This window comes from Gasterosteus aculeatus, chromosome 2, assembly GCF_964276395.1.
Source record: "Gasterosteus aculeatus chromosome 2, fGasAcu3.hap1.1, whole genome shotgun sequence".
Taxonomy (NCBI): Eukaryota; Metazoa; Chordata; class Actinopteri; order Perciformes; family Gasterosteidae; genus Gasterosteus; species Gasterosteus aculeatus.
Genome location: NC_135689.1, coordinates 24,782,517 through 24,800,512, shown reverse-complemented (window position 1 = coordinate 24,800,512; position 17,996 = coordinate 24,782,517). Strand labels below are relative to the sequence as shown.

The window sequence follows — 17,996 nt, the reverse complement described above, 5'->3', positions numbered from 1 at the left end:
CCAATAGGAAGCCTTAGGTTGGTAGGCTGGGAACCAATAGGATAAGGGAGTGAATGTGGGGTACGGGGTTTGACATATGGGGGGGAAAAGTAATAATCAGGAAATCAGGAAACATTTATTACCAAAATATGCCAAACATACAAGGAATTTGTCTTGGCGGTTGGTGCGCGACAGTAGTGACACAATGTGACAATAGACAAGACAGCAGTGCACAAGTAATAAAATGAAGTAAAATGAAATGCTAATGCAATGGGTTAGTAGAATAAGGCTATGGGTTAGTAGAATAAGGCTATGGGTTAGTATAAAACAAGGGAATAAAGTTAAACATTTTAAATATTAAAAAAGTTAAAAAAAAGATATATTAAGCATAAAGTGCACTAACGAACAAGTAACAAAGTGACGACAAAGTGATGAATTGCAGTTAAAGTGACATGTGCAGTATGAAGCAGAGTGACCGGTGGGATGTTATAGTCAGTCAGTGGGGGACCGGCTCTGTTGATGAGCCCGACTGCCGATGGGAAGAAACTGTTGGTGTGGCGGGAGGTCTTAGTCCTGATGGACCTCAGCCTCCTGCCAGATGGAAGGGGCACAAACAGGTTTTGTCCGGGGTGAGAGGGGTTGGCTATAATCTTTTTAGCTCGCTTCAGAGAAATGGAAGCGAACAAGTCCTGCAGGGACGGGAGATTGCAGCCGATCACCCTCTCTGCAGAGCGGAGGACACGCTGCAGCCTGCCCTTGTCCTTGGCTGTGGCTGCAGCGTACCAGACGGTGATGGAGGAGCAGAGGACGGACTCCATGATGGCCGTGTAGAAGTGGACCGTCATCGTCTTTGGCAGGTTGAGTTTCTTCAGCTGCCTCAAGAAGAACAACCTCTGCTGAGCCTTCTTGGTGATGGAGCTGATGTTCAGCTCCCACTTGAGGTCCTGGGTGATGATGGAGCCCAGGAAACAGAGAGAATCCACAATAGTGACGGGGAGTCACACAGGGTGATGGGGGAGGGTGGGGCTCTGTTACTCCGGAAATCCACAACCATCTCCACTGTCTTTAGAGCGTTGAGCTCCTGGTTGTTCTGACTGCACCACGACACCAGATGGTCTGACTCCACCTGTAGGCGGACTCATCCCCACCAGAGCATCCGCAACTTCAGGTGCTTGACGGACTGGTGACTGGAGGTGCAGCTGTTGGTGTACAGGGAGAAGAGCAGAGGGGAAAGAACGCAGCCTTGGGGTGAACCGGTGCTGATGGTCTGAGAGGCTGAGACATGTTTCCCCAGCTTCACATGCTGTTTCCTGTCGGACAGGAAGTCTGTGATCCACTTGCAGGTGGAGTCGGGGACGTGCAGCTGGGAGAGTTTGTCCTGCAGCAGAGACGGGAAATGGAAACCGGAAAAGCGACCACTGCACTGTTTGTTTTCAACGATGAACCAAGCTGAGGAACGTTTGATCGTCTTCTTTTTCTTCTCCGATTTAACATTGGCAATAAAATCGTTTGTTGTTAAACGTCGATTAGCTCCAGCTGCAACAACATTCTCTCTCTTTCGCTCGCCATTGTCAGAAATGAGAAAGCGGAAACGGCGCACGGAACCAAATCAAACTAGCAAAGAGATTCGCGAACCCCCCCCCCCCCCCTCGGGTTCTGGCGGTGAAGTGCAACGCAACCCGACGCTAAACCATAAAACGGCAACGACGCCGTAGGAATGACGGCGTAGCTACGGTAGAGTTGACGCAGAAGCATAATGAGGCCTTTACTGTCTAGTGTCGTTGCTTCTCACGGTTATGGTTATTGCAATAATTAAATACGAAAATAATAATTAATGCATAACTATATGTTCTGCATGAGTTGTTTTCCAGATGGATCAGCAGATGACCAAAGCATTCATCTTTTCCTGGACTGATTCGGAGTCAGTGCAAGATGATGAAGACATCTCCTGTTATGTGGTAAGGCATGAAATTACCTTTGAATATAGCCTACAAGTATAAAGTTCTAGCAGCTGTACATGCAAATCCAGAGCATCCAACATGTTTCACCTGCACTGTTGTTCTCCATTCTCGGTACTACTACTGGCACTCAGTGTATTGGGCATTGCATGCATTTTTAATGTGCCTACTTTACATTTGCACAGGATGCGTCTGTGATAGAAGAGGATGAAGTGGTGGAACGCCTTGATGAGGAGCAGAGTGAAGCCTATCCTCAGATACAAGATGGGGAGGGGAATGGAAGTGAACAGTCCACAAGTGAAAAACCAGAAGACTTGTTGATGAAACTTCTGGCCATGATGCTTTTGTCATGGCAATCAACCTTCAAGATTTCTGACAACGCCATCACATCACTTCTTCTGTGCATCAAACGTTTCATGTGGATACTTGGAAATGTTGTCTATGCTAGTTCCCTCACTGCCTTTGCAAGCAATATTCCGAAGACTTTATTCTCTTTGAGGAAATGGACTGGTGTCCTCCGTGACAACTTCTTACAGTATGTGGTTTGTCGAAAGGTTTGTAAGATTTGTGGTCACATACAAATCTACAATCACCCACAGCGGAAGTCTGCATTAAGAAAGAAATGTCGCTCTGCCTTGCTAAGAAAGGCAAAATCTTCTTGCGGTAAAGAGTATGTCAATCCAATACGTTCTTACTGTTACAAGAGTGTTATACAGTCTCTGGAAGAACTTGTTAGAAGACCTGGATTTGAAGAGAAATGTGAAGAATGGAGAAAGCGTAAAATACCTGAGGGTGTGTTAGCTGACGGATATGATGGACAAGTATGGCAGGATTACCAGTATGTGAATGGAGAGCCTTTTTTAGCACAGCCAAAAAATTTGGCATTGATGCTGAATGTGGACTGGTTCCAACCTTTCAAAGATGCACCATATTCAGTTGGAGCCATCATGGTCATTTTGAATCTACCTCGTGAAGACCGTTTAAAGGAAGAAAATATGATTCTCGTTGGACTCATACCTGGACCAAAAGAGCCATCACTACACATGAATGCATTATAAAGCAGTTTATAGTTGTTAATGTTGTGTCAAAGGGTACGGCATTAAAACATGTTCTTGCACAAGTTTCCTGGCTTCATCTCCACCCGGACAGACATTTTTATGGAAAGCCAATAGAGGTTTGGGGCTTGCAGGGAACAGACACGTTATACCCATCATCATTTCTGCCAGTTGAGCGCATTGCTAGAAGATGTGTGGTTAATACATCCTCTGTGCATTTAAGCAAGACCAAAGAAAAGGTCACTGAAGTCCTGCCACTATGCACTGTAGTTGAGCTCTAGGAGACTGTGATCTCTGCAGACCCCTCATGCTGATTCAAATGTTGTTTGCATGGAATGCTCATTTTACCTTGATTAAAACTCATTTTTTAAAGAAGTTATTTTGTGTATCTTTTTTACATAACATTTGCCATTGCTAATGGCGTACACAGTAATCTAGCATATTTGAATTAAATAAATCAATTCAAGCTAAAAGGTAAGAGTCTATAATTAGGCTACTGAGCCTGATCTATTTGTACCAGAGATTTTCTTTCCTTTTAAAAAATGTCACCTGGGCTAAAACTCCCTCTGCGACCCTGATTTGCATTTGCATAGCTCACAGCATTTTCATTTACATGTCAAAGCCTCCCCTAGAATTAGGAGGAGGGGGGTCATCGGGGGACAACTGCCAAGGGAGGCCCACATGAATTTCTGACAATTTACAGCAGTTTTCGGCGTTGCCCGCAAATTGCCGTGAACAGCCGTAAACCTGAAATTCCACGACAATTTACAGTGCCGCATACTGACGGAAATCCCACTTTTCATGCAGTGATAAAGTCTATGATAAATAAATAAACAAACCAACCAATGACTTCCACCACAGACGTGACTCTCTAGGTCGTCTTCAACAAAACACATTACTCCACAAGTAACAGACAGTTGTGATTCCGATCAAAAAACCCAGCAAGGATCCATCAAACCCCACCAGCTATAGACCAATAGCGTTAACATCCAACATTTGCAAACTAATGGAACAAATGATAACAGAAAGGGTTACATATGAGCTTGAGAAAAAAGGAATTATGGCAAGTTGTCAGAGTGGATTTAGGAAGGGAAGGAACACTGTGGACTCTGTGATATGGCTTGAGACTGAAATTAGAAGGACAGAGGCAAACAAAGAGTCCGTCATCGCAGTGTTTTTTGACACAGAAAAGCATACGATATGATGTGGAAGGAAGGGTTTCTAATTAAGCTGCATAAACTGGGAATTGGTGTCAGGGGGTTAGTAAATTCGAAAAGTATGTTATGAAATAGTACAGGAACTACACACAGATGGTGCCCAGGATGTGGGGTGGCAATACCAGATAAAGGGATTGCTATCAATAAGAGAACATCCAATAATCTCGGGGTCTACACAGTTGAGCTATTGGCAGTACTGATTGCACTGCGATGGGTAAAGAAACAAAAGAGGAAAAGGTGTTGATATGCTACGATTCATCTTTAACCCTGACGAGTAGAAGGTTGTGTCATTCCCTCTTGGAAGGGTTTTTTCATTTTTTGGGGAGTTTTTCCTGTGCTGATGGTGGGTTTCGGGACAGAGGATGTTGTATGTGTACAGACTGTAAAGCCCTCTGAGGCAAATTTGTAATTTGCGATTTTGGGCTATACAAAATAAAATGAATTGAATTGAATCAAATTCAAACAGCCAGGAAGATCTACTGTACGCAGTGCTTCAGTCCACTACAAGGGTAAATAACCAGGGAGGTCAGGTTAAATTCCTGTGGGTTCTGGCGCACGTAGGGTTTGTGGGAATGAGATGGCGGGCTGGCAGAGGAAACGTAGAAATGCACATTTCTATCAGCAAAGCAGAAGTCAAGTGTAGTGTTTAGGAAAGAATTAACGAAATGTGGCAAAAAAGGTGGAACAGAGAGGAGAAAGGGAGACATCTACACCATTTACAAAAGAGTCTTAAAGTGACAGGGGTAGGCAGTAGGAACAGGAGAGAAGAGACAGTGATGACGAGGTTAAGGTTAGGCCATTGTGCTCAAAACAAAATACTGACAACAGTTGAGATGGTTGTGGATTTCTGATGTAACGCAGCCCCACCAGTTCCCATGACCCTGCGTGACTCCCCCAGTCTTTCCGCTTCCGCATCATCACCCAGGACCTCGAGTGGGAGCTGAACATCAGAGAACGCGCTTCACCTTCGACACTTTTTTCCTCAAGTTGGCTTTGTTGAATGTGAGATCTGTCACCAACAAGACTTTCTTTTTTTTTTTTTTACTGAATGACTTTACCTCACGCAAACTGGATTTTATATTCTTAACTGAAAGCTGGCTCCGCAAAGGTGATCTTGCTCCTCCCTCCAGGATGTAGTTTCCTCAGCTCCCCTCGCACCATCGGCAAAGGTGGAGGACTGGCATCCATTAAATTAAATCCATCTTTCACGTCTAGCAGCGTCCAGCTGTCAGTGTCTCCAGCTTTAAGCTCCAACTTTTTGAGGTTAAAATCCCTGTGACTGTTCTCTGTGCTGTGATCTATCGTCCACCAAAATTTAACAAGGACTTTATACAAGACTTTGCAAACTTTGTGTCGGGTATTATTCTCGAATATGATCACTTTCTAATTGTCAGCCCCACACTACAGACACTGCGCCCGCTCGCTGTCGCCGTGCTTTTAACTCTTCGACTCCTCTGCAGTTTTCTTCTTCCTGGAAAAACTCCTATTCTCTGGAGGACTTTGGCGACTTCAATGTGGATGTTTGTATGAAGTTGTTTGATTCTCTCTGCAATAGACTCCATTGCGTTAAGCCACAGACTGCGCCTTGGCTGAATGAGTCCACTCGTGAGATGAGACACGCATGCAGACAGGCGGAGGGGAAGTGGAAAAAAGACAATCTCCAGATTTCTCGGGATCTCCTACTTGATTGCCTTTTTAATTATCAGGAGGCTGTTGAAGCTGCTAAAGCAGAATATTTTTCCTCACTTGTCTCAAAAAACACTCACAAACCTCAGGTTGAGTGAACCCTTGTTACGCTTCCTCTGTTGAACTGTCTGCTTCTCTGTGTGAGGACTTTTTGCAATTCTTTGTCAATAAGATTTCTGCCCTTAGATCCTCACCCCTCCAGCATGCCCAGGACCCCGCAACTCCTACAGCAAGCTCAGCTGTTTTTCACCAGTTTGAGCCTGTCTCAAACTGTCTGTCTGACTTTCTGCACTTACTGAAATAGTTTATCACCTACGCCCTGCTAACTGCCCATCGGACAGCATTCATCCCACTTGCTTAAGAAGGTCTTCAGCTCAGTTGGGCCTTTTACTTTGTTTCTTATAAACCTGTGTCTCAGCTCTGGACACGTCCCAGCCTCCTTCAAACATGCCACAGTACAGCCTCTTTTAAAAAGGAATAACTTCCTTCAAATTTCAGGCCAATCTCCAAACTCTCGTTTATCTCCCAAGATCTTGGAGAAAGTTTTTTTTAACCAACTGCAAGAAATCCTAGGTCGTGCAAACATGGGCGAACAGTTTCAGTCTGGTTTTAAGTCTCTTCACAGGGCAGAAAAAGCTCTTTTAAAAGTTTTTAATGATCTTCTTTTAAACCTTGATTCTGGTAACTGTTCATTTTTTTAATGTTATTAGATCTCACAGCAGCATTCAACACAGTGGATTACACTATCCTCTTGTCCTGCCTCGAGCACTGTGTGGGCCTTAGAGGTTCAAATCCTACCTTGCAGATAGGTCATTCTGTGTACAATTGGGAAAGTTTTCCTTGTTAGTGGCCCCTCTAACCTGTGCCCCAGCCTCTGTCCCCCAAGGGGATCTCTACTGTTCTCCCTATATATGTTACCCCTGGGTTTCATATTTATGAAGCATGGAATCCCTTTCCATTGCTTTGCTGATGATGTGCAGGTGTACTTGCCATTATAGGCCCCCTCCAAGGAATCCCTTCATGCTGTGTTTGATTGTATGACGGACATTAAAACATGGATTGACCTAAACTTCTTAAAACTAAATGAAAACAAACCAGAGATTGTGCTATTTGGTCGCCCTGACTTGCTCCAGATCCTTGCCAGCTCCCTTGGCCCACTAGCACCTAATACAAGATCCCAGGCCAGAAACCTTGGTATAATTATTGATGGGGCGTTTAAATTGGACAAGCAGATCAACTCTGTGGTTAAGGTTAGCTTCTTCCAGCTTCAGCTTCTAGCCAAAGTCAAACCCTATCTAAAAAGGGCTGATCTTGAAAAAGTCATGCATGCTTTTATATCTTTGTGTTTGGACTATTGCAACTCCCTGTATGTTAGTGTCGGCCAATCAGAACTCAACCGTCTACAGCTTGTGCAGAATGCAGCAGCCCGTCTCCCACCCGGGACAAAGGAGCACGGGCACATAACGCCAGTGCTTTCCTCTCCACTGGCTTCCCGTTAGGTTCAGAATAGATTTTAAGAATCTTTTATTTGTTTTTAAGTCTCTGCATAGACTGGTCCCAGAATATTTATCCAGCCTTATTAATGTACATCAACCCTCCTGAGGTCAGTTGACCAGTTGCTTCTGAACATTCCAAGGCCGTTCCTTAAAACGAAAGGAGATTGAGCCTTCGCAGTAGCTGCCCCCACATTGTGGAATGCGTTGCCGTTTTATGTGCGGTCTGCGACGAGCCTTTCTACTTTTAAAACTCGCCTTAAGACCCACTTGTTTATCTTGAGTTAAGTCACCTGTATTGGATCTTTTATTTGTTTGCCATTTACTGTTTTACTGTTTTTTTCTTGTTTTTTTACTTTTGCTCGTATTGTTTATTGCTGCTGATTGATTACTGCTGTTTTAATCCTGTTAAGCACTTTGGCTGGCCATTGGCCTTTAAAAGTGCTATATAAATAAAATTGACATTGACATTGACACCAGGATCCTGTTTGTGGACTTCACCTCTGTATTTAACACCATCATCCTGTCTCTGCTGCTGGACTAACTTGTCCAACTGCACGTTCCCTGCCCAGTCCGACAGGCTCCTGAAGTTTGCGGAAGACACCACCTTCATTGGACTCATCTCTGGTGGTGAGTCCGCCTACAGGTGGGAGATTGACCAACTGGTGACGTGGTGCAGTCAAAACAACAGTTGAGATGGTTGTGGATTTCTGATGGAACGCAGCCCCACCAGTCCCCATGACCCTGCATGACTCCCCCAGTCTTTCCGGTTCCGCATCATCACCCAGGACCTCGAGTGGGAGCTGAACATCAGAGAAGGCTCAACAGAGGATGTTCTTCCTGAGGCAACTGCGGGAATTCTTCCCAAAACAATGATGGTGCACTTCTACACCGCCATCATTGAGTCCATCCTCCACGCCACAGCCAAGGACAAGGGCAGGCTGCAGCGTGTGATCCGCTCTGCAGAGAGGGTGCTCGGTGGTCCTCCAGGACTCTGGTTCATTTAAAGTGAACGCCCCCAATCAATCAGTTGAGAGTAGGGACCCTGATGAATCAACAGAATTAAAAAGCTAGACCGACTCAACTTTTGCTTTTTTTTCTCATCTTTGGGAGGGAGTTTGACCCTGATTGTAACTGGCGGATCTACAATCTTTTTTGATCTTATTTGAAGTTATCTCACCCGTCATAGTTCCAGTGTGGGCTTGTGCCCCGCTCTTCCTTCCCAGATGGTCCCTTGGATTCCTCTTCAGCAGGCACTCCTACGACGTACAGTTCTTCGGGCGAAGGCTTCGGCGGGTCGAATGGAGCCCTCCATAGCATTTACTGCCAGCAGCTTTCTTTCGGCACCAAGTATAGTGCGGTCTAATGTTAGCAGCAGTTTTGCAGTGACTCTCTGCAACACTAACTGGTGGCCGACCTTAGAGATCAGGTGATGTTTCAGTATGAATATCTATCAGTATGAATATCCATACATTTCTCAGGTTAGCATCTCCCTAACACAGGCCTCTGGTGTCTGGACCTTGCCAGCTGCAATGATCTTGACGCCCAGGTATTTGTATGTTTGGGTTGGCTGCATGCCCGGGACTTCTTTGGCATCGGCATGTTAATGCATGGCCTCTCATCGATCAGCACTCGCTGAAGCCTAGTTTATGCTTCGCTTTTCAGAGCGATGCAAGAGCCCCTTCCGTGTCCCTTGCGTGCCTTTTCACTCCTCCTTGCGGGCGTCAAAAGCTACGCAAGTCTCTGGCAGCCGTAAGGCTGCGATTGGTCTGCTAACTAAATCCTTTCTGAAGTCTCACATTTCCATTTTCACAGCACAATACCGCCATTATTAAAACGAAGAATGTTTACGAGAGAACGAATCAGATTGAAGAGCTTTTGTCGGAAGAAATGCGTAAATATGAGCACTTCTATAACCCGTCATTGGCGGACTATAAAGACGTATGGCCTCTGATTCATCCATCCATTGTCAAACCGCTTATCCTGCACATAGGGGTCGCGGGGGGGCTGGAGTCTATCCTAGCCAACTTTGGGCTAGAGACGGGGTACACCCTGGATGGGTCGCTAGCCAATCGCAGGGGGGAACAAAGTTGTGGTGACAAATGTGTCCGTGATGAAAAGCAGCAGTGTGGATGCACGGGGCAATAAAGTCTATGATAAATAAATAAACCAACCAACGACTTCCACACACAAAGACGTGACTCTCTAGGTCGTCTTCCACAAAACACGTTACTCCACCTGTTGTTCTGGAGGTGAATTGCTCTGCAACACACGCGAGACTTTACAACCAGGAAGTGAAGCGAGTGCGTCGACATGACGGTGTGTAAAGACGCAGACGCCAGCCTTTATTCCTTCCATCGGCTATCAGTGCTAGTCTTTAGCAGAGTTTGTACGCAGACCCGCCATAGCCATGTTTACTGGACGCAAACAAAACCAGATCGTCTGCAAATGCCAGGGTTTGGAGCAGGTATCTAGAGCACATTTTGAAGCCTACTCCTGTAGCTTCACCCTCTGTCAGTGCCTCATTGATTATAAGGTTGAATAACAGGTGGAAGTGGATCCCCCTGCCGTACTCCGTTCACAATTCTTAGCTGTGTGCCACATAGATTCGTGACACGATTTGCCTGGTACGCTCTGAGGTAGGCTCAGTTGTTGTGTTGTGGCACTCCGGCCTCCAGCGCTACCCTTAAGATTGTCTGGTGGGCAACCCTTTCGAAGGCTTTCCTCAGGTCGATGAAGGCTACATCCAAGCCCTTGGTCCTCTGCTTGGCCTCATGGATTGTGGTTTGGAGGATCGCCAGGTTTGCTGCTGTTCCGTCCAATATCCAACATTTCTGACTTATGACCTCAGGGCTAACAGCAACACATTCTGAATGTAGGGACAAGGAAAACCCAAAATATATAAAACCCTATCATTAACGTGTTTTTCTCATCTTTACATGTTTTGGTTTTCTTTGTCTGATGCTTCTCTCCGCAGCTCTCTGTGTTGGTGAGGGCAAGATTCAGCTCATCCACATGTACACATTCCGTTACTTCTATCTTTGTGAGGACATGGCCCAGACATTTACCCTTACATTAGTCATCACAGCTTAAAGCCAGACTCTTCTGCAGACCTAAATCTGACTTAAACCATAAAATCCAAGTCTGAACCCTCAACCTTGCTATTGAGGATTGGAGGACTGGCCAAAATGTTTGAAGGTCTAAAAACAAAAACAAGAGCTTAGTTAAAGTACTTCAGCACAATACAAGTTCATCGATGCTCTTTCTTACAATGAAATCTTGACCTGACAAAAATGTCTCGTTCACGCGCAACACTGTTTTGCTTTTTATTGAAAATAAGAATCTACGGTTTGACATAACATCATCATTTATGAATTCCCCCCGTGAAAGAAACGTCTGCATGTACGGTGGCGCCGCATGCTGATCGGTGATTTGGTGCATAAAGTTGAAACTTTTTATAAGCAACATCTGCATGACTAATGTGTAGATGAGAGGAACAGAGAAGCATTGAAACGCCATTCAACTCTGATGCTGCCTCATCAGCGCCGCCCATCCGTCCATCCATCCATCTATCTACCGAGTGCTTGTTTGGCCCAACAGCCTCTCTGCCAATTGTCCTTGTCTCGGTCTCCGCTGTGCAGGATGCTAATCTGTCAGTGCCAGCTGAAATGCACCAGTCCCACGCCTCTTTTAGCCTCCCCCCCACCCCTAAAGAATCTCTCTTAGCGGAGCTCTGCGTGCGGTGGTGGCGGTGTGGTGAGAAACGTGAAGGAATGAAGGGAGACAGAGAGTGGGGGAAGCAAAACTATTACAATTTATAACCTACATTTGCATAATGGGATTAATAGGACCTCTGTATGTATTCAGCGATGGATGGTGAGTGGGTGGGGGGGTGGGGGGCAGTGGGGAATACATATATCATGGCGGGGCAGACAAGTGCAAGAATACACCTGCTTGACTGCCCAGTGACAGGAGCGGCTGGATCCCCCACCCCCGTTGTGATGTTTTGATAACATGGCCTCTAAGTGTTTGTGTATGTGTGTGTGTGTGTGTGGTGGGGGGGGTTTACCCCCAAGTGGCCCTGTGACAGTTGGACCAAATTGGACGTCTCATTTATTTAGCGCCGAGGGGTTGGCTCCGCTCCGACGGCCTGCGCTCTGGCAGACAGTCAACATTGCTTACAGCAACTCTACGTTCACACAACATAGTTAGAAATATTATATTCTGCAATTACACCCCCTTTGAATGGCACCAATATTTCCATTTTTTAAGATTCTCAAAATATTTACAGACAAATACCAAACACATGTAAGAGTGTCTTTCAAGTTTAAACAACCCACCTACGTACACAGCTCCACAAATTAGATCATGTTGTATACATGACAAATTCTTATCTTTTGTTTGTATGGATTTGACGTTTACCATTCTAGCTGATGATGGTGAAGACTAACTAACTACATTTAAAGGTGTGGAAATGGAAGAAGGCATAATTATTGTCACTTTTTGTTTCTTTGGAGGTATTAAAAACAGATATAAGCTATTAAATCTTCCGTCCGGTTCGGCTTGTACTGGAAAACCTTTAAACATTTAAATATAATTAAAGCCAGGGGTAAAAACGGCAGCACATTGTGGTTCTGCTAAGTGTTAAATCTTCTATCAGAGGGGGACTGTTTGTATAAAAGGCTACGAGAAAATTGAATTCTCAGTCTACCTCTCTCTTGATTCATTCCCACATTTAAAACTTGAATTTAGGATCTAAATCTCTAGTTTCAAGTTTCTTCAATATAACATGATGTGCATTCACTGAATTACGGTCATTTGGGCTTAATAGACAATGAAGCAGTGTGTGCTTTAGGGCGGGGCTTACTTTGATTAAAAGTGCCCTGCCTCATCCATAGGTTCCTCCTCTGCATTCCAAAAGTGTGAGCTTCTGTTCACCGGTTGCAAAAAAAATGTGTTATCAAGCATAGTGACGTGGAAGTTGCCAAACTTCAAGTTTACAAACACAGTCCAAAAACCAGGTGAAAAGCAGGTGATATCCATCTAAGTAAACTTCCTATATACCGTGCATATACAATTTACCTTGATAAATTGTCTGAAAAGAACACCAGGCCGCTACAATATTATTTTATAAATCTCTACTCACATATAACTGGTTGGTTATGACTCCATAGCCTTTTTCCTAAAGGAGACGGATCATCGTCACCTCTTTTCAAACTTGATTTTGATCAAAGTAGCTCTTCTGATCTTGTAGCTCTTCTCCTCTTTGGTGGTTCAAAGAGGGACATTAGACTTTCATGCTAGTTTTGAGGCCCTCTGGTGGAAGTGTTGTCCTCTTGTTCTTGTTAGAACAGAATATTATATGGTGATGTGTTGTATTTTAAGGTTGATGCCCAAAACAAATTTGGTCTTGTAATGATCCCACCACATGTGACAGCGTTGTACTGAAGGGTATGGCACACCTTGGCATGCATCTGGGTGATAATGTGATAGGAATATGTACTTATGTGGATCTGTCTTTTGTTGTGGGCCCCAGCGGGTAGACCAGATTTACTCCGTGTTACAGAGGGAGGGGAAACAATGCGTGCCGGGATCAAGCTAAAATCCCCCATGCCTCGTTCAGCCTCCAGGTTGCCACAGTGCCACCCCTAATTTAATTAACTCCCGGTGTCTGACAGACCGGGCTGCCTGCATTACATTAAACATACACCACTGGGAAAAACGTGCCTTTCACAGACGAAGCAAGCAGTGAGAGTGTGCAAATGAACACATGGACCCACAAAAAGCGTCACAATCCCCTCTGAGCAGGTGAAAGCTATGCAGATGCTTTTCAGTCGGCAGGAAAAATAAGCCCTTAATTACCACCCAGTCTGGCTCACTATTCCTCTGTTCCTCTCATCTTCCAGTCTTTCGCCGGGCTGCACTGTGGCTGGTGATGTGGTGATGCCTGCCTCTGGGCTGGTGATTGCGGTGCGGGGCTCCTCCGAGAGTCGTCCCCTGTTATTATCCTTAAACAAGCAATTACAGCAGAGTCCCCGAGTGGTGAAAAATACAGAGGGCGCACCCATGGAAAAGCTCCGGGTTGCTCAGACGACGAATAGCAAAGCTCTTCGCTCCCTTGTTTCTGGAAATGGCTACACACCACCACCAGCGCAGTGATGATGGAAGAAAATGCCATGGTTTAGCATGAGAGCCAGCATGCGGGGGGGAACAAAGCAAAGTTTAAATGGCAGCGCCAAAAACAACAATAAGCACAACTGCTATCTTTGACATAGCACAATTGCGAAACTAATTTTAATGTTCAAACAAAAATCATCGCAGTAATTTTCGGCAGCACAGGCCTCAGGCCGGACCGCTCCAGTTCAGATGTTCTGCAGGCCAGGGACAGACCGGGAGCCTGAGCAGCTGCAGGTCCCAAGAGCAACAGTGCAAACAATTGTTAGTAAGTAAACTGCATGGCACTGTTGTCACATTCATGATCAAGAAGAAAACGCAAGCTATCACCTGCTTCTGAGAGAAAATTGGTCAGGAGGGTGAAGAGTCAACTGAGAACCACCAAAAAGCAGATCTGCCAAGAATTAGAAGCTGCTGGAACACAGGCGCCAGTGTCCACAGTCAATCGCGTTTTGCTCGACTGAAGTTTGCTGCTGATCACATGGACCATGGATAAGACCTTCTGTAGGAAAGTTCTGTAGTCAGACGAAACAAAAATTTAGCTCTTTGGCCACAATGACCAGCAATATGTTTGGAGGAGAAAAAGTGAGGCCTTTAACCCAAAGAACACCACGCCTACCGTCAAGCACGGTGGTAGTATTATGCTGTGGGGCTATTTTGCTGCCAATGGAACTGGTGCTTTGCAATAAATGGGTTAATGAAGAAGAAGGATTACCTTCAAATTCTTCAAGATAACCTAAAATCATCATCTTGGGTCTTGGGCGCAGTTGGGTGTTCCAACAGGACAATGATACCAAACACACATCAAAAAGGGTAATAGAATGGCTAAATCAGGCTAGAATTAGGGTTTTAGAATGGCTTAAGTCCTGACTTAATTCCCATTGAGACCATGTGGACAATGCTGAAGAAACAAGTCCATGTTAGAAAGCCATCACATTTAACTGAACTGCACCAATTCTGCAAAGAGGAGTGGTCAAAGATTCAACGAGAAGCTTGTGGATGGCTACCAAAATCGCCTAATTGAAGTGAAAATGGCCAAGGGACATCCCTCCATCCATCTGCAAATGCCCACTTATTCTTCACACAGGGTCACGGTGGGCTGAAGTCTATCCCAGCCAACTTCGGGCAATAGACAGGGTACACCCTGGATTGGTCACCAGCCAATCACAGGGCTAACACAGAGACATACAACCATGCACACACCTACGGGCAATTTAGAGTCCCCAATCAACCTAATCCCCTGTGCATGTCTTTGGGAGGAAGCCGGCGTACCCAGAGAGAACCCACGCAGACAACCTTCTTGCTGTGAGGCGACAGTGCTAACCACCACACCACCATGCCACCCGCCAAGGGACATGTGACCAAATATTAGCACTGCTGTATGTATATTGTTGACCCAGCAGATTTGATCACTTTTTCTATTAACCCATAATAATGTCATAAAAGAACCAAAACCCATAATAAAGTCATAAAAGAACCAAACTTCCTGAATGTTTTTTGTATCTGTTTTGAAACCTAACACCACAGAGGCTTATAGAGGCGCACAGATGACGGTAAATGGTAAATGGACTGTACTTGTATAGCACCTTTCTAGTCTTCCGACCACTCAAAGCTACTTCACATCATCAGGACCCATTCAGTCAACGCATGGCTCCTGCAATTGGTTTGGAGTGGCTTCCCTACACAGTGAATGATGCTTTTTGCAGTCCCAGTATGACAAAACCACCTCACTAACACAAGTCAAAGCTAGGTGGTTACTTGGAACCGTTCTGTTACTGGGCCGTTAGCCTTCCCCATCAGTTTATGTTTCCTACATAACACTGAGTGCTGTGGTCTGGCCAACGTTAATGCCAATCCCACCGTCGCCCCCTACCTGACGCAGTCTCCTCTCCAGTGGGCTTACTTGAAATCACGTCACAGGCATTACCTCATGTACAGTGCTGCCTAGTCTAAACACACTCACTGTGATGTTGCCATAACAATGCGCTTGTTCAGCACCGAGGTAGCCCATCACTCCTAAAGCTCTAGTGCCTATCTTCCAGGGGCCTGCAGGACTCCACATTGTCCACCCTGCCATCACCGCGATGACAACGAGACTGTTTTTCAAATGGAGACCCAGAAAGGAGAATGGATTTACCAGATGTGCTGTAAAAATGGAGCATGGGAAAGCTCTTTACAAAAAAATATTATAACAAGCAATTTTGAAACAATGACTTCAGGGGCTCAAGAAGAAAAGGATGAGCTGTAAGCTTACATCACGTCTCACATCTCACGCAGCTCATCCACAATGCAGCAGCTCCACTGGTCTTTAACCGTCCTAAATTCTCCCACACTCCTCCACTCTCTTCACTGGCTACCGGTGGCCGCCCGCATCCAGTTCTAAACATTGGTGCTCACGTACCGTGCTGTGAATGGATGGGGTCCAGCTTACATCCAGGACATGGTCAAACCTGACATCCCGACCCGCACTCTCCGCTCTGCATCTGATAAACTGCCTGTTCCTCCTCACTGAGAGCAAAACACTCGACTAGATCACGATAAGGTGATGATTCCCCAGAGAGGGGACCTTCGCGCATCTCAGCGAATGGGAGCATTTGGCGGCGGGTCTAAGACTGCAATGGTTCATGTGAGCTACTGACTGGTGGAGAAAAGTAGCGAGAATCCCTGCTGTGTACTTAGTGCTGGACCACTCCAGGGGGCTTCCTGGACACTTGAACAGATTATTGATCGAAATATAGATTACTGAAACTGTTCTTGCAGCTCCTTGATAAAAGAAACATGTTTATGCTGGTACCTATTCAGAAAAAAAAGATGTATAAAGGTAACCAGACTGTAGTGATTGTGGAGGGTAACATTTCTCAACTGGCAGTGGAAAATAGCTCTGATCTTATATTTGATTTTCGATGCATTCATTTTAACTTTTTTATTTTTTATTTAATTAAGTTTGAGTTAACATTTACAAGAAACACTGCTACTGTGTAAAGGGATTATTACTGTTAAAAAGTACCTTATTTGCACAAATAAGTGCACTAATACACTACTTTTGAAATTATTAAATTGTGTGCATTACAATGCAAATTAATCGAGATTCAAGCAATTAATAACAATAAAAATGTGAAAGCGTTGCACAGAAATCATGCAGTCTTCAGCTGTACTTCCCTGCGGTGCTTATCATCTAATAATACGTTTTCTGTCAGCATTCCTTTGTCAGTGATCTATTTTTCACCTGCCTACTTTTCTCCTCTACGCTTAGCAACAAGCTCTAAACCCAAAGAGAAAACACTTGATTCTTACAGGGATGCAATCAATCAGATTTACAATTGTTAACTAATCAATCCAAAATGTTGTGGAAATATTTGGGGGAAAACGCTTTTATACTTGCTTTTAAATGTTTAGACTGTCAACTGAACAATTTAAAACATACAATATTGCTATGACTGACACTGCAAAAACTATACACGCTAATACAGTGATTGTTTTAATGTGAGCAACTGCACAGCTTCTACAAGTAATCTGTTTTGCAGAGTTGACTTCCTCCCAAAGCTTCCAAAAACTTGATAGCTATGTCGGAGTTAAACACATAGCTAGCTCTCACACGCACACACACACACACACACACACACACACACACACACAAAACACAAGCACAGTGCACTGAGCCAATGATGAGTTAAATTGAGGGTTGCTAATTATAGTTTAGCCTTTTTACCCGCCATCAGCTCTCTTTTGGAAATGCAGAGAAAGAGAAGCTGATGGCGAGGGTTGATGGGAGGTGGGCGGTGGCTTCTTTCTCCCAGCATCCGGCTTGTCCTCCTCCTCCTGCACATGCTCATCTCACGTTCTTTGTATTTGGACCTCTTGCACAACCTCACCAACACCAAAGTTCTTTCTCCTTCTATTGCTTACACTATCTATTTTTATTTTCACTGTATGATTTGTATCTTGTCCTGTATTGCTTTGTATGCTATTCTCTTTCACTCATATGGGGAAGTGGGGTTCCTTGTTGTCACAGAACAATGCATGATCCAACGATGGGCTAAAAAAGGAAAATGTTATGGCAACCAGCAAAACTGAGAAACGTTTAGGAAAATCATGTTTCTCTATCTAAATAGCCTGGCATATTTTATTCGTCCTTATTTTTCTTGTGCAACAATTCATTACTTTCAGATTTCCACATCCTTCCCTTGGGCTTCCCAAGCCAATTTCACTTTAAAATCAGCTTTAATTTGTTTTCTTTATTGGGTTCAGTTATTGCTCACATTAAAACAATCTGGATGAGTTCACAGAGGCTGTAACTTCCTACATCGTCTTCTGTGAGGACAGCTGTGTACCATCATGCACCAGGGTGAGTTACAACAACGACAAACCCTGGTTCACAGCGGAACTCGGAACACTACGTCTGCAGAAGGGCAGAATCAGGCATTTAGGAGCGGG

General features: G+C 44.7%; 1 long non-coding RNA gene across 1 annotated transcript; it reads left to right on the top strand.

Moving 5' to 3' along the window:
• Window positions 1-1,714: 1,714 nt before the first annotated feature.
• Window positions 1,715-3,371, top strand: LOC144389368 (uncharacterized). Its single transcript, XR_013453363.1, has 2 exons — window positions 1,715-1,937; window positions 2,123-3,371. It is a non-coding gene; the product is annotated as an uncharacterized LOC144389368 (long non-coding RNA).
• The last annotated feature ends 14,625 nt before the right edge of the window (window positions 3,372-17,996 follow it).